Raw genomic sequence first — 24,214 nt, 5'->3', positions numbered from 1 at the left:
CCACTTAAAAACACTAATCCTTGACTATCGGTTTCAAAATAATCATTCCACCATCAGGTCAACTGTAAACTGTACTAACCTGATGATGAAACGGTTATTCCGCAACCGGTAGTCATGAAGTAGTATATTAAGTGATATTATATAAAGTGAATGATAAGGAGAGAGTTTGTATTAGCATATCACAAAGTTAACATGTTTTTAATATACAAAATATATATAGTTGTTGTTTCATTATGTAAAATATAGTTTTACCAAGAAATGTCATTATAAAATATATTTTTAATTATTCGATGATGAGCACTACTCCTCGCCACATATTTTTTCCATCTTTCAAGTTTCCAAATAGTTATGTAAAGTAATAAATCACATCCGAAAGGGTTGAGTTACGGAGCTGAATAATTTTTCCATGTGTTTTTCCGGGTATTATGTTGTCGCCATTGTTTCACTCGCGCCGGAAACACTTGTAGCTGGTCCCGTTGGCCGACTATTTCCGGATCCGGTGTCGAGGCGCTCTCGACTTCCGGCGAGGTCGCGGCAGCATCAGCTCAGCCCGGCCCGAAGTGAGCGGGATTGTTTTTCAAGACAACATAGGAAACGATCGCCGGATACCGAGAATAGTTTCAAAGTGTATCAGACATTTTTCCAATTCGTTTCACCCACGTTTAAACACCAAAATGGCTCGCTTCCTCTACACCACACTAAACTGCCTGTTTGTATCCCCCTTGCCGATTATAAATTTAAATAAGTACGAAGCTTAAACAACAAACTGAAACTACTTTAGTATTCGAATTCAGCGATAAAAGTCACCGACTTCAAACTTCGTACTCACATTTGCAAATAATTGTTTTACCTAATAGTTTTTGAGTACATATTTATTATTTTGTTTGCCTCCATAGTATAAGTGATTGATGCAGATGACTACTATTCTGGAGATTCTGTGCTCAATTCCCAAGGGGGAACAAATCAAATCTAATTGTTGAGTAATATATCCAAAATAAAACAAGGTTTTTTGGATTCAATTCTACATTTATTTATGTATATATTAATACGTGACGCGTTTCGTCTTCTTAGGACATTATCAAACACTGACTTAAAATATTTACAAAATGTCCTTATATACTAACAATAATTGCTATTATTAGGTCTAGGAGTACATATAATGGTGGGTATTTCGGTAGGTAATGTAGATTTCTATAAATGAGAAGATAAGCAGTAGATAAAGTTCTTAACTTGTCATATTTCTTTAATGTTTTTTGCAAAGCTCAATAAAAGCAACATTTAGGAGTTTTTCCCGTTTTTTTTTTTAAATCATTTTTTCATATGGTGTACGGAGTGCGTGGAAGTTTTTGGCATCGTAAGGGAAGGGTCATTAACTATAACCTAACTTTGAGTATTTCAATGTTTTAGAATTAGTACATAAACCCTGATGATGAAAAGGTTCTTGTCGAAACCGGTTGGAAAAAGTGTACCAATAAAATGTGGTTAAAAACAACGTTTTTTTATTTTATAAAGTTTAGTCATCTTCCTTTCAAGTAATCAATGATCAATGTAACACGCCATAAATGCGTAGGTGCCCTATGCCCCATTTGGTGCAGATAAGGGATAAGAAGACTAATAATTTTAGATATGCTATAAATAAAAACATTTAGTTCCCTTTATTTTTACAAATCGGTAGTATTATTTATTAATATGGAATTCGTTTTGTAGAATAATATGGTGATTGAATTGTGAAATTTAAACAGTTCAGTGATGACAATAGAAAGATTGTTATGTGACCTGATGAGAACATTATTAGTTCTCGAAACGAGCCATGTTTACATCAAACAATTCAAAAGTGGTCTTATACAATTGCTATTTTATTATAAAAATCAATTCAGTGGTATCGAAATAAAAGCAAAAAGAAATAATAAAACTTAATATAATTTGTTGTGGCAAAAAAGAACTTCTCAAAACATAACCCTCGAAGCGTCTACTTTAAGAGGGTTGCCTGCAGTTAGGAGAGTAATGAAAGGACCAGCAAATATGAAAAAAAATTCATCAAACAGACCCAGACCAATTGAAATTTGAAAATTAACTTGTCAATCAAATATTACATATTATATTTATTTTGTAACTAAAACAATTTTTTTCCTTTAACTAAATACCATTTAAAGGTACAAGCAGTGGGAGGAAGAGCCTATTTATTGATATAATGTAAAACTAATAAACGTTTAGTAAAAATCTTAATGTAAGTCTTTTCTACATCCCAAATTATTCACCAATTGCTTTGAAATGATCTATGACTTTTGTTTTAACGTGAGACGGATTATTTAAATAGCTTTTTTTACCCTTATGGCAGCGCCATCTGTTGAGCATACTAGTAAAAAAAAAAAACGCACTACTAAAGTGCGTGGTGAACACCGAAATATTATTAGCTGTTTAATATAAGTTTTTCAACTTATCTTAAAGGCCGGATTCTGTAGCAATTTATCAAAATATTTCCGTACGGAAAGACTCTCAAAAGGCCTTCTACGTTAGCTCACCTGAAAGGGGCTTATTAGAATCACTTAACTATCACTAAGGAACAAGGAAAACGATGGTCGAGCCATTGCGTAAAAAGGAACAAAGCACACGTAGGCCGAGTGATTAAAAGATGCAAATAAGTTGTAACCATTTTCGAAAGTGCCTGGTAGTTGAAGGGGGGGGCTTTGAATTTTCCGGATTAAACTCGAGGGTTGGGATTTGTAGAGTTCAGGCAAAATAGAGAGAAAGTAGACGAAAGAGGAAGTCAAAAACACATTTACATACAAATCCCATTAATCCTTCCTAACGATGTAGTTGAATTTGAGATATATGTTAATTTTGGCTGTAGTGAATGTTATAGTATGATTAAAGTTATACCTTTTAATGGACATGGATAGATAACGCCTAAATATTTCATAGTATAATGATCAGATATTACAAAGTGAAACATGATTTGAGAAATTAAGAAACTTTTTAAAAATATTATAAAGATTATTTCAAAATTTAATAAAGCAGCAATTCAACTGTAAATAAATACCCAGAAATATAATTTGAAAATTTAATTAAAATTATAATTTTTGTCAGAAAATAAGATCAAAAAAATTTCATATTGAACAGGTATTTTATTAAGCTTAATCTGGCTACGCTTTTCTGTTGCTCAATAGTTAAATAGAAAAAAAAACAACGAAAAAAACTGGCCATGCTTTGAAGCAATGAAAATAGTTAATATAAAAGAAAAACAATGCATATATCGCTCACTCCTTTCAAGAACGTCATAAATCAAAAAACTTGATTTTTCAGGAGAACGTTTTTAAAGTTTAAAAATATAATATAATGTATAAAAAATAAATATCAACCCACTTATTGAACTTTTTACTGTGCAACAGATCTTTTTAGGTAAAACCTGAAAGTTTTTTCTCCATTTGAAAAATGTTTAATATATTTCAAAAAAATATTAAACAATAACTTTTCTTCAAAATGCACAAACAACACTTTCTGCCCTGTAGCAGGTAAATATTAAGTTAAAATCATGCCTCTTTTCCTGGGATTTAGTAAATTTTATGGGCATTCAGAAAACATGTACAACTGAAAATTGACGATTTTTGATTTATGACGTTCTTGAAAGGAGTGAGCGATATATCAGATAAAACAAATTTTGTAAAATTACTAAAGTTGTTAGGAGAACTTTTTAATTTTGATAATGTCGTTTTTACGTTCAACAGATGACGGTGATATTGCGGTGAAAAAATAGTGTTTTTTTTATCACATGTAATTTTTTTTAAAAATGTTTTTCAAATCCAACGTAGTGTTAACATTTCAAAGCAACGTTAAGAGACTTGAGATTTTAAATAAACGATAATTTACGTCAAAGTGGAAGACTGAAAAAACTAAGCTTGCTTAAGTTTTTCAACACTTGAAAACTGTCAGGTCAGAAGTCGGAAAAGTATATAAAGTATATAAGTATATATCGGCGTGTATAAGAGAAGATACATGAATGTGGAAAAAAGGGAATGATTGTTTCCTAACATAGATTGTGTGACGTTTTGTTCTTTAAGCCTACCCATGTGGGAAAGAAGCGTGATGATTAATTAGTCTTTATTTTTTTATTTACATTTTTACGATAATGATTTTTTATTTTTGTAACTGTAGAATTCCATATTGAATTGTTGGGTAATATATCCAAAATTAAACAAGGTTTATTGGATTGAATTCTACATTTATTTAGGTATATATTAATACGTGACGCGTTTCGTCTTATTATGTCTTAACGAGTGTGTGATAATGTCTTTATAAGACGAAACGCGTCACGTATTAACATATACATAAATAAATGTAGAATTCAATCCAACAAACCTTGTTTAATTTTGGATATATTACCAAACAAGATTTTTTTAATCGTTAGGAAAATAATGCGAATGTAAATTGTATAAAGAGAAATTCGGAGGAGTAATAAGCCGATAATCATGATATTATTAACTAACCGAAACAAGAATATAAACGGGAATTTGCGAGAAGTTTACCGTATGTTACGAAACACTAAATTCCTAGATAACATTTCAACCCCAAGTGATAAGACCCGCTGATTAAATAAATAATTTGACTAACCATTTGTTTACCATGGAACTAACAAAAGCTGGGGTCGGCTCCGCTGTAAGGGATTACCGAATGTACCGATGTACCGATGTACCAATGTACCCTTCTGGATCAATGGCGCGCTCTGGTAAACAAAGTCTTTGAAGCTACCCCTTCCCCCGCCAGACCACGGATTACAGGGTAGGAGACTACATGGATAATTTTAATATCAATCAACGCGGATTCCGCAAACAAATTTGATCGTATTTGTATTTGTTATTGTTTATTCGTGATTTCTGAAAATTTAACACCGAATCAAATAACTCGCTGAAAAAGTTATTCGATGAAACATATATTTTATTAAATTAAATACATATGGTTTGTCGATTTTAATTTAAGATTTTTTGGGAAGAATGTTTATCATGTACAAAAAAATAATAACACGTTAGTATTTTTTGGTTTTAAATAAAAAAAAGTTTTAAATATAATATTAGTTTCAAATATAATATTTAAAAAATGTTGAAATAACAACCATTAATGAAAAACATCATCGAAAGAGCTTTTGTTTTTAATTGTTTTTTTGTAAATTTTGTGATTCTTGTTATAAAAAATAATAAAACCAAATAAAATGACTCATAATGAAATATATATATATATATATATATATATATATATATATATATATATATATATATATATATATATATATATATATATATATATATATATATATATATATATATATATATACATATATATATATATATATATAGATATATATATATATATATATATATATATATATATATATATATATATATATATATATATATATATATATATATATATATATATATATACATATATATATATATATATATATATATATATATATATATGTATATATATATATATATAAATATATATATATATATATATATATGTATACATATATATATATATATATATATATATATATATATATATATATATATATATATATATATATATATATATATATATATATATATATATATATATATATTTGCGATGTGATTGGCGATTATATTTATATAATTTTTACTAACATTTTTTTTTTAATTATGATGTACAGATAGTACAAAAAACCAATTTTTTAAAATAAATCCACATTATTAAACTGACTAAAATAAAAGTAAAAAATTAAAACCAAAAATACAAATATTTTTTCACACATTATTATAGTACATATGGTCATTAGAGATATCATTGCATTGAATTTTTATTCTGTATATCATGAATATCCGTTACCACCCTACCCGCTACCCGTTTAGCAAGAAATGTGAAAAAAACTCAAAAAAAGTTGAATAAATTAAAATCATAATAATAATTATTGTACAATCTATGCAGTATAGTTAAAAGAAAATAATAATAAATCAAGAAAAAATAAATCAATAATAATCGTTTGACAGACACAATGAAATTTATTTGAATCATAAATATAAAGGTTTCTTTGATGTACTCCCTTTCGGCCTTCCACTTTTTATGAGTTGATAAAATCCTGAAATCCGTCGTAATACAATAGAGTTATCTCCTTTGAAAATCACCACGGTCCTTAAAATCGTATACAAATTCCACCCTGAATCCTGAATTCCTTATGCAAAAATTATATCTGAATATTTTCCGAAAAATCTTCAAGGCCCGTTTCCTCTTTATAAGGTGTTGTCTTATATTTTTCAAAGTCCTGCTCAAAGCCTTTGTGTAAAGGTGAAGTTATTTAGATTTTAAAAAGATGAAAGGAACGATTTTTCTAGATGAGTATGATTCTTTTAAAAAATTGTGCAATAAAATATAGCAAAAAAGTTTTGTCCAGCTCTATTGTGTAGTGTTTAGCACATTTGATTAGTATCCTTGAGTTCCCAGGTTCGATAGTCAGGAGAGTTCAAAACAAATATTTTATTTATTGTTTCGGCATTCACTTTGTGGTAAGATATGTTGAAATTTTTAATGAATAACAATTGTTAGTAACCACTTGAGTTTATTTTATTATAAAGACTAGTTATGTTCATATTTAGACCTGAAGATGGAAGCATAGCTTCTTAAACTAGTCGTTATAATATAATAAACTCAAGTGGTAAAAAACAAGTATTTTTCATTTCAAAAAACACATTTTAGTGATATCTTACTCTAATAAATATTTAATATTACTTTGGACTGGTACCTGAAATACACATTTGATCCACCTTGCCTTCATGTAAGTATGTAATGACCAACACAACATTACATCAATTTAATGCACCATTTGGTTTGGATAAAAATTTATGAATTTACACAAGCTCGTAACACGTAGGAACAATGTTGACCTTATTTTCCAGAATAAAATTTCAAATAATTATGTAGATTGCCCAGAGCTTTTATAACTCATCAGTTTTAGAGTCCCGGGAGCACAGACCAGAAACAAAAATTTATTTAAAATCCCAAAAATGCACACCAAGTCCTACCAAAATTCGTTTTGAAATTGAGCTTACGATATGTACAACGTAATGCTTAATGAAATAGACAACAAAAATATTTCTTTTAATACGTTTAAGAGACATTTTGTTGATGTCTATTTGACTAGTTGATAAAGAAAATTTTTATTATTTGATAAAAACATGCAATGAAATTTTATTACATGATTATAATTTTATGTGCATGACAGTTTATTTTTATTTTTAGATAACTTAACTGAAAACCTCTAATTGGAATGTTATTTTTTTAATAATATAAATATTATGTAATTTTTGTTGAATATTCTGTTGGTTTTCCAATAAATAAATAAGGGTAAGAAGAAAAAACAAAGTAAAAAAAATAAATGTGGTGCAACCAGATAATGCTGTGGATAAGTTAGGTTTGGTAAGTCATGAATGAATTCGTCCAAAGGCAAACTGGGAAATTTCTCGAATTCATAAGAGACGAAAAGTTGCATATTTCGAGCATTCACTAAGATTACATGAATGGAAGGAACTTTTCTATAATATCAAAATGTAGAGGATGAAAGGTAAGAAACCCAGAGGCATTACTCAAAGAAAAGTAGTAAATGTAACTAAGCCCGCAATTTCTTTTCGAATTATTGCTTATCTCTGCCGTCTCTTTTTATCATCCCCATTAAAGTTACGATATTATGTACCGGAATCATTTTGTTACAAATCTTTACGGGTCACGGAGGGTTCATGAGCTACCTACATAATTCGAAGTCTCCGAGATCGACACCTGTACGTGTGATGATGAGACACCTCAAGATGTCCCTCACCTGTTGATGCTTTGCCCCCTGGAGGCGCGTTGCAGGAGCCTGGGTGAGGACCTGTCCATCAGATCCGTGATAGTTCATAAGGAACTGTCACGAGAGGTGGTTTCATACATGATTAAAATAGTGAAGGACATTGGTAACATAAACCAAAGTAGAACACAAAATGCCGAACCCTATTCTAGTGGAACGGAAGGTCTGCTGATGACAGTCAACAGTCCGCCTTCTCCTGAGAAGTTTTACGTGGTTTCCTCCCAGCAATGAGCAAATGCTGAGCAAATTCCTGATTGGCCCACACTAGATTATCCCTCCTGTTCCCAACACAGATTCAAATAAAACATATTTAATTATCTAGAAGAAACAAAACTCCACTAAATGATCTATAGACTTTGTACATAATAAGCAAGGTAAATAAATGCAATTACCATCTAAAAAAATCATTAAATTACAACACATTTTTCGTCGCAATCCATTTGATATTTCGTTGGATGTTGAACAAGCAAGCCCAAACTGCTTTACATTATTGTATCTACAGCGTTTCAGATTTCCGTTGACGATATACTCGTAAATAAGGTTTAAGGGACGTGAAGCGAGAACAACTTTTTTAATCCGTTAATATTGTTTATTTTATGTAGTAATTCTACAACGTCCCTCCCCCGGCCACGCTAAGGGGTAGTGAAGGTCCATAGTTTAATTAAGTGAAAACACAGCGATCCTGAGTGACCGAGATTAAAACCATGTTCTTAAACCCATACAAACTTCATACTTTATGTTAACCGGTAACATAATATTATTATAACGGCCGTTAGAAGTTAAAGGGCGGAAAAGTAAACTGTGCACCTAGTTATACGCGATTCTTATCACAATTTAAGGTGGCGACGGTCAAGCGATCCGGAAAAAAAGTGCCCGCCTCCGTGGCGTAGTGGTTAGCTGTGTTCAACTACCGTGCTGGAGGTCCCGGGTTTGATTACCCAGAGGAAAGAATGAATATAAATATCAGTGATATGACACTGTAATATTTATTTAATATTACCCTGGACTGGTTTTTGAAGCCCGAGAGTGTGATCAACTTGCATGTGTTTAACGATCAAGATAACACTGCTTTTGTAAGATGCAGTGCTCTATGTACCATTGGATGCGGATAAGGGTTAGAAGAAGAAATAAAAAAGAAAATATTTCAGGAAAAATATGTCAACACAAAAGAAGTTCATTTTCAAGTTAACTATAGCTCACAATATTCGGTGTATAAAACTGGTTTTCTCTACTTAGGAGTATTTTATTAAGAGAGATATTTGTGAAAAATGATTTGGACACACTTAAAATGTTGTGAAAAAGAAAACTGGTCCAATTATAAGCGTCATAAAAATTGAAAATAAGGAATCAGTATGTGAAATAATTCGGTATCTTGCGTACATTTAAAAGGGTCATTGCTAAATAATGTTCACTCAAATCAACCATAGAAACTAAGCTGGAAACTCGCACGTGCAACGAGCTATGAATCATAGAATTGTGAATGGTATAAGTTAGTTTCACATGTAAGCTAATGCTTTTGAAAGTATAGATTTATTTAATATATAATTATCCACCTTGCAGTCTGTACTTTCTCAGCATTTCTTCTCCATGTTATAATGGATAAATTTAAACGTTGTATTTCACTCTCTCTCGCTGCTCGCTGATAGTGTGTGAAGAAGACGTGTATTTACCAGTACTTACTATTTGTTATTTTATTATTAATTAATATTTAAGAGTTTTTGTTTCTCTATTAGTGTATTAATTAGTGTATTTTTATATAAGATACTGTATACATGTATTATGTTAAAGGCATAAGCCGTTCAATACATAAATAAAAAAATAAGTAAATATTATATTTGTCCGCCTCCGTAGTGTAATGGTTAGCATGCTCGGCTACCGTTCTGGAGGTCCCGGGTTCGATTCCCAGGGGGGTTTAATAAATATAAGTGATTTTTTCACTCTAATATTTATTCAATATTACACTGGACTGGTACCTGAAGTGGAGGGCTGATCACCTTTCCTTCATGTGTAAACGATCGAAATAACACTGCGTTTATATGAAGCAGTGCCCTATGCACCATTGGGGTGCGGTAAGGGTTTTATTATATTATTATTATATTAATCACTTAAATCATACTTTCATAGATTGTAAGCTCTGTAAACACCCAGACATTCATGTTCTTCATCATTTACATATGTTGAGATAATTTTAAATACCGTAGTGAAAATTATTACATTAATAATTCAAAAGTTATTTTTAACATGAAACAAGAGGATTAAATTTAACCTTTTATTGCATTTTTAAAGGATAAATTGCATTGCAAGGATTTTTTTCTGTTGGGAAAAATAAGACACAATCCAGATTCAAATGTCGTACCTCGGAATTGTGGCTAGAGGGGTGATAGCTTCCAAATACAGGAGGGTGAGATAAGAAAAAAACACTTTGCATATTTATCAAATGTATTTCGAGATGTATTTTAAGGGTGAGCACCTCGTTTTGCTGATCTAGGGATATTTAAAAAATTAAATGGTTTTCAGAACGTTCACCGAGTTAAACAAATGAATGTAAATAACGCGATAACATCAGGGTATGAGTTCTGATTTATATTTCATGAGCAGGTTTGTGGATATTTATTGCATTTTTGTTTCATTGTAAATTTACAAACAAAAAAACGAAATTGGTATACTTATGTTAAAAATTGTGATTAATAAAATTAATTAAAAATGTATTTTGAAATAATAAAAAAACAGTTAAAAAAATTTACACCACAGCGTCAAATTAAATAAAAATACAAAATATTATTACGATATGCGTTATATGTTTATTAAAATAACTAGCTGTACCCGGACACGCGTTACTGCAGCTCAGTGTGGTTAAATAAAAATGAAATAAAAAAAAAACACACATTTCTAATATGCTTTGATTCGTAATGATTGATTACAACAAATACGTATTTTTATTTTTAAATCACGAGCAACGTCTAGTAATGCGTTTGTGTGTATAACGTTCAACAGATGGCGCTGCCATTGTGGTTGAAAAAGCTGTATAAAAAAATTATAACTTCAAATGCCAATCAGCCCCACGTTGAAACACCAGTCATAGATCATTTCGAAGCAATTGGTGAAAAAGTTGATGATATTTGGGATTTAGAAAAAAACAAAATTACCATTTTTAAAAGGTATTATTATTATATATACATGAGCTCCCTTTAAATGCATTTTCCAATGTTTTATATACAACGTTTTAATTTTTATAAATGCATCTTGTTTTATTTACGAAATTAATTGGTGAAGTTCCCATTAAATAGGATTTCAACAAGTAATAAAATGGATTATTATTACATTCAATTTAACCGTTTGGATGGAAAAATGTAACGCAGATTAAATCAAAAGATATTTTCCCCTAACCGAGACAATTTCCTCCTCTTTTATTTAAACGTAAAGAATAATTATTATTATCGCTTTAACGGATGCCAAAAAGTCCCTTTAATTTCTGAAAATGGAACTTTGTTATTCGGTAATGCGCCTGTTAAGAGAAATCCGTCCGTAATGAAGTTTAATTTTTTTTTATAAGGATAATAAATAAAGAAATATTCAAATTACTTTGTTACCTAGAGCCACTGGTGTCAAAGGTGTATATTTTCTTTTATTGAAAAAGAGATATATTTGTGTTTTTATTATATACACAAATATTTCAATTTAATACTATTTCTGTGAGCCTTCGCGGCTCATTATTACAAATAAGTATCAAATTGTAGTAGAGAGGGTTCGAACTGAGAAACTCTAACTTAAGAGTCTGCGACACTAACCACGGGACCACAACCAGACATGCAAGGAAAGTGATTTGCAAATTTAAAAACGTCATGGTTTTTGAAAGAGGCGAATGTAGATCTGGATGTGAAAAAGTAGTAAATGGGGAGATTTTGGAACTGGTAGATGGTTTCGTATATTTGGAAAGTATACTTTCTAGAAATGGAAAGATTGATAAAGATACATAAAGGAGTGTAAATGCAGGTTACAAAGTGAACGGTGTACTTAATCAGTTACAGCAAATAAAAACCTATAAGCAAAAGCCTGACTGGCAGTACACAACAGAATCCTGGTTCTGACCCTATTGTAAGGAAGTTAAACATGAAGTTGGAAGAAGGATAAACTAAGACTATGCTTTCGTCCACCTCCGTAGTGTAATGATCAGCACGCTCGGCTACCGTTCTGGAGGTCCCGGGTTCGATTCCCAGGGGGGGGTCAAATAAATATTAGTGATTTTTTCACTCTAATATTTATTCAATATTTCCCTGGACTGGTACCTGAAGCGGAGGGCTGATCACCTTTCCTTCATGTGTTAACGATCAAGATAACACTGTGTTTATATAATGCAGTGCCCTATGCACCATTGGAGTGCGAATAAGGGTTTGAATCGAAATGCTTTCGTTCTGATGTATAATATTACCAGTATTTTCATCTAGTTGAAATTTCATTTAAAAAAATTCATTTATATATATTTACAAGGGTAGGTAGAGAGAGAAAAACGGCAAAACAATCTAAAAAAACCATCGTCGTTTCTTCCACATTCATGTATCTCCTCATACATACCCCCCGATTAATCCGACTCTTGACCTTAACACGTTCAATAATGTTTTTTGAATACTTGCTCAAGCCAAGTTTTCCTCGTTCTTCATCTGCTTCTATTCCCAACTATTATACATTATCCCCATAACTTTGTTTGATGTTCTTTCTTTACCCATTCGATCCACATACCTTAGCCATTTTAACTCACCTTTCTTAATAGTATCAATAATACCTATCTCAGTATTGCATTCTTCCTTTATATAACAATTTGCACATCTTTCATACATTGCTTCGCCGCACATTCGTCTGAGAAATCACAATTAGACTGCATTGACTCTTCAGTCATTCTTAACACTATCAAGTATTTGAAATTATTGCTTATGTTAAGTTTTTCTCGGTCTTCCTCTGCTTCTATTACCAACTACATTCGCTTCATAAATTTTTGGTTTTACTATTCTTTCTTTACTCATTCGATTCAAAAATATGTTAAAGTTATATGTATTGCCGCCACTGTGTCTTAAAATACTTTTGACAGCAGTAATAGTAATTGAATGTGTATGAAAATTATCGCAAAATTATATTATGTATTTCTCACCAGCAGTGGAAAACTTCAAGGTTTAATTGAATTTCGGAACTCTGCTTTTCACAACTCCGTTGATGTTACCTGAAAACAAAACAAAATACAATAAAACAACTTTGAAAAATAATTAACAAACTTTTAATTAAATCCAATATTCATCGGAAGACAGGAGTTACAATATTAAATATTTATGATACCTACTTTTTAAATTACCAAAGCAAAGGGGACCTTTTCCGTCACGCGTTAATTCAGTTTGAAAATTTCACTAATTAAAATGCGATCCGTCAATTACATAGATACAAAATAAAACGGCAACTTTTTAGCTTTTTCCACTGATATTTTAAATGACCAGCGACCGGGACCAACAACTTTATAGCTTTTTCCACTGATATTTTATATGACCAGCGACCGGGACCAACAACTTTATAGCTTTTTCCACTGATTATTTATTTGACCAGTGACCGGGACCATATACTTTATAGCTTTTTCCACTGATTATTTATTTGACTAGTGGCCGGGACTAACAACTCTTTAAATTTTTCACTGATATTTTATTTTGTTTTGAATATTGAAAGTATTAACTTTGTGGATCATATTGATATATTATTTCGAGAATTAAAAATACTTTGTCTTTTGATCCACTTACATTTTTACTAACCAACTAGTTTCGGCAACAACCTGAGGTCAACAACCAACAAGAGGTTGTTGCCGAAACTAGTTGGTTAGTAAAAATGTAAGTGGATCAAAACACAAAGTATTTTTATTTCTCGAAATAAAATATATAACTTTATAACTTTTTTCAGTTATTTTATTTGACCAGTGACCGGGTTTCGTCGTTACCGATACCAACAGACTGGTAAATAATTTATTGATGTATTAACGTAGATATAATTTTTTACTTATTACAACCATAGATGTCGACGACGAAGCATCTTAAATCAGATCTTTTCAATTTAAGCATAAATACAAAACTTCCACGCTTAAACTTAAACACAATTTCCAAGAAACCAAAAAATCTAGAAATTAAAAAAACATATCACTGAATGGTGAAAGTTACGAATGAATATAAAGTGATCACTTCAATCATCTGATGACATACCGTGAGCCCTGTAAACGCCCAAATATTCGTGTTTACTAAATTTTATAATTTGTGTTGTATACATATATATATATATATATATATATATATATATATATATATATATATATATATATATATATATATATATATATATATATATATATATATATATATATATATATATATATATATATATTATATATATATATTTATATATAAATATATATATATATATATATATATATATATGTATATATATATATATATATATATATAAATATATATATAAATACATATATATTTATATATAAATATATATATATATATATATATATATATATATATATATATATATATATTTAAATATATATATATATATACATATATATATATATATATATATATACATATATATATATATATATATAAATATATATATATATATATACATATATATATATATATATATATATATATATATATATATATATATATATATACATATATATATATATATATATATATATATGTATATATATATATATGTATATATATATATATATATATATATATATATATATATATATATATATATATATATATATGTGTGTGTGTATGTAAATTGTGATGTGTGTGCTTAACTGAAAGGTACTTGTTTGTGATATGTAAGAGTAATTATAAAATGCTCGTGTACGGAGCATATAGTTATTCGACTGACATAAGTGGTAATTTCTTGAATATTTTCCATGCAGTTGTAAAAATGAATCGTAAATGACTTAACTTTATATAAAAGGGAAGTTAATCCGATGAGCATCTGCATATTATGCAAATATCGAATGTGACATAATTCCAACTCCTTGGAAATTATGTGTGAGCACTCCTATATAGGAGTATCCTACAGAGACGGGCGGTAATTTGAAGGGAATAATTTATGTACGATTTCCCGTTTGTGCATGTAGTTACGTGGCAGATACCGAATTTATCGTGTTTAGTTTGCTTTTCAACGGCACGGAGATGATTCGCTGCAACGAGGAAGCCGTGAGATGTCTGATTCGACATCTTAGGATATGAACACCCCTTCAGCTTTCCGATATCTGCGGTTTAGTCACCCCCTGTGTTTAAACAGCGCATTTACTCACCATACCGCAAAGAAACAAATTTAAACAAGACAACATTTGTATATTTTTCCCTTTGAGGTGATTTTTGACGAAGAAGGTGCCATATAAATGTATGTACTAAATGTTAAATCAAACACTGATTTGATTTAATGAGTCTACTACGTTGTATTTTATTGACAAAAAACACATAAAATTATTTTTTGTGACAATCGCTTTGCCTAGTTATAGCATTCTCAAACAAATTTCAATGTTTTATGAATTGGCTTATACTACTTATTTATTTTCGATTTGAAATAAATTATGTGTTTACATTTCAAAGATTGACTAAAATAGCAATGAAACACATTATATATATATATATATATATATATATATATATATATATATATATATATATATATATATATATATATATATATATATATATATATGTATATATATGTATATATATATATATATACATATATATATATATATATATATATATATATATATATATATATATATATATATATATATATATATATATATATATATATATATATATATATATATATATATATATATATATATATATATATATATATATATATATATATATATATATATATATATATATATGTATATATATATATATATATATATATATATATATATATATATATATATATATACATATATATATATATATAAAGTGATCATTTTATAAATCGTCCAACATTCCCCATTCAGCATATGATCAAACAACCATAATAAAATTTCAGTGGATTAATAATACATTGTGTATTTGTTACCAAATGTATATATTTCAATAATACCAATACTTGACAATTTCTTAGAAGTCTGAAGAGAAAAAAGAAATACAATTTATATCTGTTATAAACGCGACATTCACATTATAAACAAATAAAAGTGATATCGAGACAATCTGGATATTTAATACGGGAAATGATACTGAAAGATAATGTTCATTTCTTATTATTTTCAGATCGTTCGTTTTATAGAATAAGCAAGATATTTTATCATATTTCAATGAGTAAACAGCCATAGAAGCAACATGCCTGGTTTTGCCGTACTACTCGAGTGTCACTGCTATGGCGCCAATTAAATAAAGTCCCAATACTCAATATTTTTTAATGTGTGCTTATTTTCTTTTCAATATAATTAAACCAGAATCATATGAGTATAATTATATACTAATAAGTCTTGGAATTCAATTGAGTTGGCGTATGCACATACCAAATAACTTTTAAGTGCAAAGGGCTAAAATTAAGGCTTTACATACGGTGTTTTAAAATGATGCGGAATGCATCGAAACAGGTGTCTCCATAGATTATAAGAAATAGTGGTATCAACCAAGAAAAATTTTATTCCAAAATTAATATATTTTCCACAAAATGACTGCCTAATTAATTAATGTAAGAATTGTTTAGCATCCCATAGAGAAGAAAATTATTTAAAAAAAATATTACGTAGGGGAAAATATTTAACGCCAAGTTCTGAATAGAAGTTATTTAATTATTGCTCATTTCTCTTAAAACTGTTCGTGAATTGTAAACTTCTTATAAATGGAAATTTTCGGGGAAATAAAAGAATTGGGGCATTAAGAAAATGAACAAAGTAGAATATAAAAGGGCCGGATAAAGTTGGTAAACTACATTTATCAACTCGCTCGCAGTAAATTAATAGTTTTCTAGGCTACCAACTATCCGGGAGTTTTCCCTGGCCTTTTTTCAAGTTCAAATAAAAGTGAAGCCTAACATGCTAAGCTCCTAACTTATTGTTCCTTCTTGTTGAGAATAATATGATACTCAAGTAAAACCACAAGCAAATGATTTGAGAAATTCAAAGGAAATTTTTGCTTAAGTAAGTTGAGGTAAATTTATTTCATTTTATTAAGTATGCATATTTCAAAGAGAGCACGTAAAAAAGCTTTCCTTCATTTGAATGAATTTATATTTTAGCGGATACATTTAAATAGAGTCCACGCCCAGTGGTGCATAGGGCACCGCATCAAATTGGTGCAATGTTAAATTGATCCTTTATTAATTTAAAGGCAAGGTTATCACGTATCAATAAAAAATGGATACACAAAATATTGTGAGTAAAAAGTGTTAATATAATAATAAATATTTAATATAATAAATATTTAAAAAAAAACAAATTAAATTCTATTTTAAAGCTTATTCTTATAAGCATAAGCTTATGTTACATTTTGTAGAAAGAATCTAACATAAAATTAATGAAGATTTCTACTTATTTCAACAACACATGCCGCAGATGAAGTTTTATTCCAAAATGCTTATGATCTTTTTACATGGAAAAATAAACACAACCTACCGAAATTTAAGTTATATTATTGTCAATCTAGACTACATAGGATGGTGATCACTTACACAGCCAATAACAGATTATAATCTGTGTAAATTTCCGTACTTTCATATTTCCACCTCAATGGACTTCTTTTTATTTGTTGAAGAAATCAAAAAATAAAAGCATGGGCCAATCTTTAGGTACTTTTTTGAATTATGAATTTACTAAAAATATACAATAACGGATAAGTTTTACTTTATTTAAACCGAATATTCTTCAGTCATCAGGTTGTTTTCTCGTATGGGTAGTCAGAGAAAATAGATCCGTCTTTGCAAACAATTTTTGCCTCTTTTACATGCATCTTCAATCATGCAATACGCATATACTTCATTCACATTCGCCGATTATTCCGACTCCTGTCCTGACCACTTTCAAGTATTTGAAACACACGTTCATGCCAAGTTTTCTTCGGTCTTTCTATCAAATTTAAAACCGAAAATTCTCATCAGAGGATATTATTATAACGAATCAATGAAGCGGCATTTTACATTCGACAAACTTTCGGGCGGGGAATTATCGGGAATTGTCGAAAAATTCGTTGATGAAAAATTGTTTTAAAAGACCTGTTGAGTTTCCTTCCGACTGAACATTTCATTTCCCTCCCAGAAATCTTACTAACAATAATTAATATAACAAAGGGATCGGTCTTGCGCGAAACACAAAGGGGGGCGCTGATGAGACCCGCCGGATATTGCCTGCACTCCGCACTTTTGTTTTAATTCGGATATTCTTTACTTTCTTTGTTTATTCGCAATGATTAAGGAGGCGGCTCTGTGGGAACAATGTTTTTTTAATGGCTTGTTTTGTGACAACGTCGAAAACAAATGGCTCTCTTTTTACTAATAGCTTCTTGCTTTCATATTTCTTGTAATTGAAACCGTCGAATATTTATCATCCCTTTTAATGGAAACAATACTTCTCTCAAATTATAATAAAATTAAATACAATCGTCTTATTTATTTATTTTTTGGTCAATTATTATTATGGGTCGCCGTTTAAGTGATAAATCACCTCAAGGGCACTTTACAACTTAAAGTAATTTTTAACATTTAAAACGATAGAATTGCATACATAAAATATTTATAAATACTTCCGTAATTGCTTGTTTTAGTAAAATATTTTGTAATCAAAGAATAAACGCTTTGTCTTCATACCGTTTTTTTGCTATAATATATTTTTCTTCTTCTCCTTTCTGTGTTCGTTCCCTAGGTGGAGCATATGGCCAACACGAGACGTCTCCAAGTCACTCTGTCACGCGCCATCTCCTTGGCTTCCTCCCAGATCAGTCCGGCGTCTCGAAGTTCCGCTGAGTATAGTCGGTGAATGGTCGTCAGCGGCCTTTCGGGCCGCCGGAATCCTCGGGGTTGGAAGAAGAGACATGAGGGGTTGATGCACTCAGGTGGCATTCTAAGGACATGTCCAAACCATGTCCTCCTTCTCCTCTTTAGGACTTCTAGTATGCAAGGCTGTTGAGTTCTTCTCCTCACATCGTCATTCCTGACGAAGTCATACCACTTTATACCCAGTGTTCGCCTCAGCCACCTATTTTCAAAACTTGCTAGTTCTATACTATTATATATATTTACGTAATAAACCTTTATAATGGTCTCCTGAAAATCGATAATCTTATAATTTATACGTTTTCCCTCCAATTCTCTCAACTAAACTCACCTATGTCCCAAAAAATTAAGCTTTATCTAATATTCACCATTCCACTCATGATTGACATGTATACAATCGACATTCAATCACCCTTTTTAAACATAAAAATAAATACTTGAATACTTTTTAACCCGATTTAACAGGCAAGAAACTTAAGAACAAGAGGTGGGTTAGATCCGGTCATTCAGAAGATCCCTATCAGTTGATCGGTTCAACGTTTGCGAACGAAATTTACTCAAAAGAGTGAACCGGTCACTGATCTAATTCAAATGAATTGATCATTAAGATCCGGGTATTCTCAAACGACTCATGGCATATAATGGGGTTGTTGATAAAAACAAATATTCCAAAAACAAGTTTTTACTTTGTTTTCAACTGTTCATCGGGTAAAGGTAATAATACTATAATTTTCTTCTATTTAAATCTCATCGTAAGTTATGATGTTATCATTTCTCATGGTTTCCGTTATTGCTCATATCTTTGACATTATCTACGTGTGCCTACACTACATAGTACATGATTTAAACAAGAGCATACAAAATCAGATATCAAAAACATTGAATAGAGACATTTTAGTACAGGTATTTCATATAATATTTATGTTTCCCTTACAATATAATACATCTATGGGAGCATATTTTATTTCGTGATAAAATTACACATTTATGAAAGTATGTTTATTTTACCATTTGTATACGTGTGAATAGATTTCCTGACTAAAACAAAGAAATGTGAGTCGATATGGATTTATTTATATACACAAAAAGCTACATGATCGTTTACAAAACACATACAGAGTGGAAATAAAATAAAACATGGTTTGGACTAGAATATGTGTTAAACGGGTATGTGTTGTGGCACTGAGGCTGTTTAATCTACACATGGTTAGTTGCATCAAAAATACTTAAAACTGATCAAGCCAGGAATCGTAATATTTGGCGCGTACGCATGTAGTGATGCTTGAATGTGGAAGAGGCGAAGAATGTTCGCAAAGATGGAGTAGTATGCCCTTCTATTCTCTTAGCCTATCGCTACAGAGAAATAGCGTGATGGTAAGTTAGTTAGTGACTATAGACTAATATAAGATTATTTAATAGTGATATATAAGGCGAATGTATTTGAAAAATGGAACAGTAGAAGACCGAGAAAAACTTGACACGATCAGGTATGCCAAATACGTGAAAGCGGTCAGGTAAGGAGTCAAAATAATGGGTGGATATGTATGAGGAGATGCAAGAACAAGGAAGAGGCGAATAATATTTGTAAAGACAGAGTGGTGTGGCGTTTTATTCTCACTGCCTACCCCTGCTGGGAAGCGGCCTGATGGTTAGTTAGTTAGTATTGTATTAGTTACATAGGGTATTTTTTTTACTTAATTATTGTACCTAAAAACAACAACATTTTACTTACAGTGAGATAAAATCATATTGCTGTATTTTTATTTAGATAGTTCAAAAAACGTTTTATGTGCTTATTTGTAGCATTTATAGTTTTTTTATAAAATCAATTTATAACACTGATATTAAGGTAGGTATCATATTTACATTACATTTCACCCTGTATATACATATATATATATATATATATATATATATATATATATATATATATATATATATATATATATATATATATACATATATATATATATATATATATATATATATATACATATATATATATTATATATATATATATATATATATATATATATATATATATATATATATATATATATATATATATATATATATATATATATATATATATATATATATATATATATATATATATATATATATATATATATATATATATATATATATATATATATATATTATATATATATATATATATATAAATATATTTATATATATATATATTTAAAAGTACATTTCCAACATCAAACTAGGATTTATTATTCCATCAACGTTTCCAATTACAACTGGAAGAAATTTCTATTTCATCTTTCTGACATGTAACAAACTAATGAGGTTTTTATTGTTTTCCCAATCTTTTGCAGTATAGTACAATATACTGCATACATGTATTTGTATGTATGGTTAAGGGGGATTCATTTTTATCTCCATAATTAAAACAACAACAAAAAAAATAACCAACACTTTTTCTTATAATTTTTTGACATCTCACCAAAGATGAAGAAGAATATGGAAGTCTGGGCATTTACGGGGCTGACGACCGTCATAGGCTGGTTTAAGTGATCACTTTAGACACGTGTAACATTCACCAATTCTACCCATTATTGACAACCACACTACTTAAATGCCCAGACTTCCATATTCTTCTTCATCTTTGATGACATATCAAAAAATAACTCCTTTAATTGGAGATAATTCAGATTTTTGAACAAGTATTTGGACACACTCAAAATGTTGTAAAACTTTTTATATCTATTGTCAAAAGAAAATTTCTACACCCTATCATTAAAAAGAATGTATGTATGGTTAAAAGGAATTTATTTTCATCTGTATAATTAAAGCAACAACATTTTTTTTTTTTATTCTTGTCAAAAGAAAATTTCCAATGATGCCAAATACTTGAAAAAAAGGTTATGGTGGGTTTTAATTTCTAGCTTAGTGAAATAATCAAAAGTAAACCCGTATAAAAAAAATCATGCATTATGATTACAAACAAGATAACTTTAGATAAATAAATGGAATATTTTATTAAGAAGGCAATTCTGTGGATATGTAAGTCAAAAATATTCATACATTGACTATAAATTTGTTGTAATTTATAAAAAAAAAAAATATTTTTCAGGCTTCACTAAGCGGTGAGTGCGATGCTTAGTCAAGTATATTTTTACTTATAACATTGGATTTTTACTAAACAGAAAAAAAAATAATAGCTATAATTAATTTGGATAATTCATATATCGCCATTTTCGTAAAAGTGCGCTTTTTAATATTTATATAAAGTTGAGACAGTTGAAATATTAAAATTACAATTCTGTAAAAAATGTTAATTATTTTATAAGAATGTCTTAACTGTAACTATTTAGTTGGTTATGTTTTAAATGTACATATTAAAAAAAAAACAGTTTTTACAGTAATGGCAGCGCCATCTGTTGAATAAATCAATAGTACAGTAATACTTTTATTGCTTATGGCGTAAAGCGTGTTTCTTGTCAAGTGCTGCCACTTTCCTTTTTTTGTTTTAGATTGCAATGTTGTTTCATAGAAATTTAATATTTTCATTGCTTCACGAGCATTGTGACACGAAACATATTAGAAACATGGACTGTTTATTCTCTCTTTTCCATTAAATCAGACTTAGCCACATCAGCGTGACCGCGTACAGTTAGTCTTATAATAAAAATGATCAACGAGCTTCTGGAGTATCATTCAAATGTAATTTTAATTCAAACAAACCTACCCTCCCAATTCCGGCGATATTTCTTCGCCAATTATGAAACGCCGAGGAGACAACAGTCCACCGGCTAATATCATGCAAATCTGTCATCACTCGCGCCCCATCAATTTTACGCGCGGGCGTCCATCTTGTTGCCGTTTGGAAATTTAAAATGGCGCCCGCCGTTTTATTATTTCGCGATTTGAAAGGGCGCGATTTGGTCGCTCATTTAATTTTAACGTCGCGCCTCTGGGGGCAGATTTGCGGAGCCGTGAAGCGCGTTCGCGAAGCCCTGGGGTGGGTTTGCGAAGCTCCGAAGCTAGACTCAGCGAAAGGGGTAGCACTCAATTTTTATACGACCATCTGTTGTTTTCCCGGCAACAAAACATGCTCCATAGATCTTAATTGCTACAACTACTGCTTTAAGTTTGTCCGACTCCATATTGCAGTAGTTAGATCATTTGATTACCATGCTAACGGTCCTAAGTTTAATTTTTAGGGATTCTATATAGTACAAATATTTTTTTACGGTAATACTTATTATATATTACCCAAGACCTGAACTGCATTTCTGGTTTTCGGGTAATAGACCTTTCAGATTACAATGCTCTAGGGCTAGGAGAAAAATGGTATTACTATCGTCTTTTTAGTTTGTAAGTGAACCTGAACATATTGTAAACCAGGCAATGCCATGTAGTTTAAACGGGGTCGTTTTCTGTAGTTTGTGCCTTCACAAATGCCCTCCTCAATCGTAAGAGGCAGGCTCGGGTGTCTGATATTATGTCCAATCCTTGTTTTACTTAATTAAGTATGCATGTAAACTCCCCCGCCTTGCTTAGCACCTCATTGCTCCTTACATGTTACCCTACCGACCAATGAATCCCCAAAATGCGCCTGTAGCACCACATCTCAAACGCCTCTAGCCGACCTCGTTCTGCCTGCCCGATAGTCCACGTTTCGCTTCCATATAACAATATCCTCCAGACAAGAGTGATTAAGGTTTTTCTTATTTTTAAACATATTTTTAGTTTTTCTTGAATGTTTTCCGCAGATACTTTTTGGCACATTTTATAAACTTTATAAAATTATATAACTTTGTTTTAACCACTTTTTTATTGATACAATTTAACCTACCGGTTTCGTCAAGAACCTTGTCATCATCAGGGTTTATTTTAATTCAAAAACATTAAAATACTCTAACCAAAAACTGCATTTTCAAACATTTAGGATTTTTACGGAGTGTGTGGCAGTTTTTGGTGAGAGTATTTTAATGTTTTTAATATTTTTTAAAATTTAAATAAACCCTGATAATGACAAGGTTCTTGTCGAAACCGGGAGGTTAAATTGTATTTATAAAAAGTGGTTAAAACAAAGTTATATAATTTTATAAAGTTTAAAAATATATATTTTTAGATAAAAAAAAACTAAAACTAATTTACCTATTTTGGTTCAAGAAAAATAATCAATATACTGGTATTACAATAAACATTCATAATATCATGTATGTCATACATTATGTTCGTGCGTATTTATTTGGCAAAGCCCTAGAGTTAAGAAACAAAAGATCTTGCAAAAAATCATACAAGTGGCTGTAGATACATTGGTTC

General features: G+C 30.0%; 1 protein-coding gene across 1 annotated transcript in view; it reads right to left on the bottom strand.

Moving 5' to 3' along the window:
• The window catches only part of LOC148307969 (uncharacterized), a 416,767-nt gene that overhangs the window by 309,195 nt on the left and 83,358 nt on the right, over positions 1-24,214 (bottom strand). The gene's annotated exons all lie outside the window — the stretch shown is intronic.

Source organism: Brachycentrus maculatus, unplaced genomic scaffold, assembly GCF_059751285.1.
Source record: "Brachycentrus maculatus isolate JH-2025_06_01 unplaced genomic scaffold, ASM5975128v1 h1tg000180l, whole genome shotgun sequence".
NCBI lineage: Eukaryota > Metazoa > Arthropoda > Insecta > Trichoptera > Brachycentridae > Brachycentrus > Brachycentrus maculatus.
The sequence above is the reverse complement of the archived record's forward strand: the minus strand, read 5'-3'. Positions and strand labels throughout refer to the sequence as shown.